Here is a 6000-nt window from a genome sequence, read left to right as displayed (position 1 = left end):
TGTTATAAAACTACAGTAAAAAGCAATTTGCTTTGCTAGTTCTACTAAGATCTGTTAACAGCCCAGCACTCACTGGAAGAACAATTTTTATAATTTTCAATTATGATGAGCAATATGTAGTTTGAACATACCATTTTACCGTATGAAACCTCAGCTTGGAATCTAGGTTTTTGATTTAAAATTCACACATACTTAAGTATATTTTTTTAGAAATAGAAGCAAATTTTTGTTTAGTATTTCACCTTTAGAAAAATGTATAAACATAGCAATCTTCCTTTAAAAAAATAACATTGCAAGGCTTATAACAAATTTTGCACAACGGCTTCAGGTTTTCTTTTAATTTGATATTATTCCTGGGACGCAACTTATCTAGTTTCTCATCTGTCACCTAAAAGTAGAGCTTTCTCAGAACCACATACAAACCCAACTGCAACAAAATCCACACGGCCCAGAAAGTTCAGGCCAACTCAACCCTAGATATCTAACTTTCCTGGTAGTATTCTGTTCTCCAATCCAAGTTACCTTCTCCCTTGTCTCATACTCTTATTATCAACTGCTTCTAGTCTTCTGACCCACTCTCACACTACTCTACCCTCTAAAAAAACTTTCATTGTGCCCTTTATTTCATAGTAAATCTATTCTACCTGTTAGAATGTTTGACTGAACAGTCCCTTAATCTTTTTGCCTCTATGAACAAGGAATCAGGTTTTGAAGGAATTGTTACATTTTCCCCCCACTCTGCTTTCAGCTGATACTCGTTGTCCTGCTTACATCTAAATACTTCTTTCCCCTTCTCTGAAACATCATTTTGCTTTGAGACCAACTACATCCTCTTTCTAACACTTTTTGTAACCACATAGGATAAATATCCCAATCTAGCCTCGCATTTGCTGAAGATTTTGAAATTGGCTCACGTGCTTCCAAACCAGGTCTTCCATTTTCTATATTCCTTTGTGAAGGTATTTGTAATGTATATTCCACTTAGTGCCTCAAATTCTCTCTCCCTCTCCCTCCTTCCCTCTTTTTGGTAGTCCTGAATTTTAACTACCTTTACCTGAATTTCATCTTATCCACTCAGTCCAACAGCCGTATCCAGGATGTGTCATCACTGATAGTTGTTCCAAATCTGTGGTCTAAAATGTAAACATCTCTTTCTTTTTTCTACAATTTATCATCAATCTAGTTCAGTAATTCCATCTGCTTTTTTCCCCTTATTAACCTATTCAGAGTTACAACTCAGTGTTGTAGAGGTAGCAGTTCTCCTCTATATCGATTTTTAGATGCAATGAAATCCAAATCAAAATTCCATCAGTTTTTTTTTTGTTATAATTGACAGTATTGAATTACTTATATAATTCATATGGAACTGCAAAGATAAATATAACATAAGCACAATATTTAAAATAGTGCAGTATTGGCACAAAATACCAGGCAGTCAACCAATGGAACCAAACTGAAAATCTGAAAATTTTCATGAATGTATAAGCATAATATTTATGGTAAAATGGCACAACGGAACAGTTGGCAAAATATGCATATTTCAATAAATGTCGTTGAGACAAATAGACCTCCAGATATAAAAATATAGACTCCATTTTCACAACATGCCTGAAAATTAATAAAGCATTGAGAGATATTATATAAAAATGTTTTTATAACTTAGATGTGAGAAAAATTTCATAAACAACACACAAATGCAATGACTTAAAGGTAAATGTTGGTAAATATGACTATATTAACATTAAGAATTTCTGATTATTATAAGGTTGATTTTTAAAATTTATTTTATTGATTTATTGATGGTATTTCTATCCAGTTTATAGTTGCTATGTGTCAGAGAGTCAGTATAAAAGGAACTTCTTCAACTATTGAGAAAACATCATCTCTTTAAATATTTATGCGGCACCATTCTTTCTCCCTTATATTTTCTCTTTTTGTCCTCTCTTCTCCAATTACATATATGTTTGACCATTTTACCTTGATTTACAGATGGCATGTACCGTTTTCTTTCTTCTTTAAAAAATATTTTTTCCTTCATGCATCAGTGTTGATAAATTCCATTGACATGTCTTCAAACTAATTATTTTCTCTGCTTATTTCAGTCTTCTGATAAGCCCACCATGATACCTTTATTTCTGTTACCACTTCTCCACTTTTATTGAGCTTCTTTTAATAGTTTCTATCTTTCTTCTGAAATTTCCCACTTGTTCACAGATTTTGCATGCTTTTTCAACTATGTCAGTTAACAAAATCTTGACACTAAAAAACCCTTGTCTGATCATTCTAACATTTGCAAGATCTCTGAGCCTGGTTCTTTTGAATATTTTAGTCTCTTGACAATGTGTCAAATCGTCTTGTCTCTTCCATGTCTTGCAAGTTTTTCAAAACTAAATATCAGCAACTGTATGTAAAGAAACTATGGTGTATAAAGACTATAGCAACAGAAGTAACTACTACTCCAGTAAAAGGCATGCTGCTTCTTGTGTCAAGCTAGTCTGTATTTTAAACTGGGACTAGGTTTTTTGTTGCTCTAATACATCCACTAAACCACAGGCCACAGATTTAATTATTTGAGGGCAGGAGTAAAAAACAACGTTCTTTTGGTGGGGCTCAGACTATGTGTCTGGAGGTTTTTATTTTGTTTATATTTGTTAAATAAATTAATGAATGAACACATTGCTATGTCATGAGGAGGTACAAATATCTCTGTAAACAGGATCTCTGTGTCATAGTTAAAATTCTGATACTTACAGATTACCTAGCATACATCATCTTTAAATGCAAAGGCTACAAGACTCAGAGAGGTATAGAAAACCAGGGAACTATAATTCATAAAACACCTAAGGAAACTTCACGGGCCTCTGGGTCTCAATATTCATGTTTTAAAGTTCATTTTTGAATAAAATTGCAAGCTCAGTATCCATCACAGTGCTTGAATGTAGAGGATGTATTAATTTTACCACGAATGTATGCATTATATATCAAAATAAATAGGGATGTCTATATCTATATGTATGTTTATATAATGTAAAAGTAACAGTGAAACTAATTGTTATAGATGTTATTGTTATTGTGTTTATTAAATAATCAGAATCTTTTAACAAGTTTTTAAGTTTTATGATCACTAATATTTTCTGAGATTTAGAATATAAAATCATTTATTTAAAAAAATAAAATGCCAGTCTTTTAATCCTTTTATAATATATTTTGGTATTGGCAACATTAATGGCAGATAGGCTTTTAGATGGAAAAGAAGAGCGTTATTTTGCTATTTTATATAAAATTTTTATTATCTATCTTAATTAAACCTCCCCTGTGATTTAAACATAAATATATTTATACTGACTTACTTTTATAAAGTTTGACCCACACTTTTATTTTGTATAAAGGTATTCTTAGATAAGGTCAAGGGAAAAAAAATCTTAAAAATACATACAAGCTATTCATTTTTCTACATGGCTAAAAATAAATGCAACAACTTAGCACCTGGGTTGTACAGCTGTTCCCATGTAGATGTATCAGAAATAGCATTTCATTCTGAATTGGTACAATTGCTTGGGGGTAAAATAGCAAAATAAGTAATGCTCAGATATAGTTTAGAGAACTTGCTGTGTCATAAGGTAATAGAAATGAAAGACATCTGGTTTTCTATATGTTGTTTGATAAGACATAGCATAGGTTAAAGGAGTAGAGATAATTTAATACAGCTTCTCGTTTTAGATGTTATTTTAGGAGTTTCAGGATTTTTGAGTACAAATATTCTAGTCACACATTGCATTGTAGATAATTGATTCCTGTGCATAAATATACTTTCCCCTGAAATTTCATAAAATATTTATGAAAATTAAAAATAATTGTTTATCATGATACATTTATACTTGCTTCTTTCTTCTTCCTATTTTTTTATGAAGAGAGACTATCTTTTAACATTCAAGAAATAAACCACGTAATTCCTTTTTGCACCATGAAAAAAAAAAAGCAATTTGCTATCGGTACAAAAACAACAGATCCATAGCTCACAATAGATTCTAGTATATGTAGAAAACCATTGTGTGATAATATCCAGTTTTACTTTTAGTTGTAGCAATGCAAATTCACACAGTGAGGTACCACTTTCATATGCCCTAACAAATGAGCCAAGTTTTAAGTGTTGATACTCAGTGTAAGAGATGATGTGGTAAAGTGAGCACTTGTATGTTCTGTAGGATTGTAACTTTTTTTGCAAACTTTCTGGAAATCATTTTATTAATAAATATTAATTTTAAAGATATTAAATAGATATTAACTTTAAAGAGTCTATGCCATTTAATACACAGTCTATCCTCTTTTAAAATATATATTTAAATATATTTTTGCTTTAGTGAAAAATTGTGAACAACTTTAATATCTCTCCTCATCTGGAGTTATTTTGCTTCATGCATCTGAAACCCATGGTAGTTAGCTGAAGGAATGGGGGAAAGTGATTTGTACAGGCATTCCCAAATAGTTCATGGAATTCAAGAGCAGGAAGTACAACTAGTTTGGTTTTCTGTTAACCCAGACAGAAAACTAAGAAAAAGTCATCTGTATCCAGGACAGCTGTGCTCTTCACATCAGTCTCTAGTGCTCCATGACCTCTTGTCTTTCCTGGGTTTGAGGGGTGGTAAAGAAAATATTTTTGTATTTCTGCAGTTAGGGATTTTTCTGAGCAAATTTTACTGAAACCTGGGACCTGGCTAAAAGAGTAAGCTGTGGGAGGTGAGTTAAAACAGTGATAACTCCAGAGAAATTTACATAACTCCAGAGGTATGTATTTCTTTTTTTTTTAATTGAAGTATAGGTGATTTACAATGTTGTGTTAATTTCTGCTGTACAACAAAGTGACTCAGTTGTACATATATATACATTTTTAAATATTCTTCTCCATTATGGTTTAGCACAGGATAGTGAATATAGTTCTCTATGCTTTACAGTAGGACCTTGTTGTTTATCCATTCTATATGCTATAGTTTGCATCTGCTAACCCCAAACCCCCTGTCCAACCCCCCCCCCCCGCCCTCCCTCCCTCTTGGCAACCACAAGTCTGTTTCCTGTGTCTGTGAGTCTGTTTCTACTTCGTAGATAGGTTCATTTGTGTCATATTTTAGATTCCATATATAAGTGATATGGATGCAGCTAGAGATTATCATACTAAGAGAAGTCAGAAGAGAAACACAAATACCCTATGATATCACTTATTTATGGAGGTATGTATTTTGATTTCAAGGAGTCAGGTGAGATCGGGGATGTGGAGACATCCCGGATTGTAAAGTTGGACATTGGTTTTTATCTTTCCTGGGTAAATTTATTTGCCTTTCAAAAGGCTGGTGTGGGAACCTAGCATCATTCCCAGGGAACAAAGGCTTTTTTCTCTTTATCTGGAAGGGAGAGGACACTTAGATTCATTAGGTTTTGGTTTTCTTTCCTATACTACAGACCCTACGTTTGTGTAGGATAACATCTAGCTTTCACGGCCTTCCCCTAAGTGAGTGAGACACAGGGTACTCATAAGATTATCTGTTGTAAAGTAAATCATAATTAAACTGTTCCACTCCAGAACTCTGTGTGTGCATTCAGGATAATATTAATAAATAAGGAAACAAAAAACTTAACAGCTTTTTTGATCCATTCTCCAGCTTCTTCTGCAACTTTGCTCAGCAGCACATAAAGCTCAACCATGGCTGCTCCCCAGACCCCCAAAAGGCCTAGAACCTATGCTAAGTGTTCAGTTTTCTTGGTCTCTCAATTACAAATTCCTCAGAGACAGATTCCAATGAGAATCTGCCTTACTGCACAAGGAATAAGGGCACAGACTTTTGAGTGGAAAAGAAGGGAAATGACTGGCTCTTTTAGGACACCCTCCAACAGTAGGAAAAGTGATTAAGGTATACCTAATACTGTGTATTATTATGAAGCTACTAAAACTGTTTTGAAGAATGTTTAATGAATCTGGAATATGTTCATGATGTGTGTTTATAATTT

This window comes from Balaenoptera borealis (genome assembly GCF_965194805.1).
Source record: "Balaenoptera borealis genome assembly, chromosome: 12".
Lineage (NCBI taxonomy): Eukaryota > Metazoa > Chordata > Mammalia > Artiodactyla > Balaenopteridae > Balaenoptera > Balaenoptera borealis.
This window is presented reverse-complemented; position numbering follows the sequence as displayed.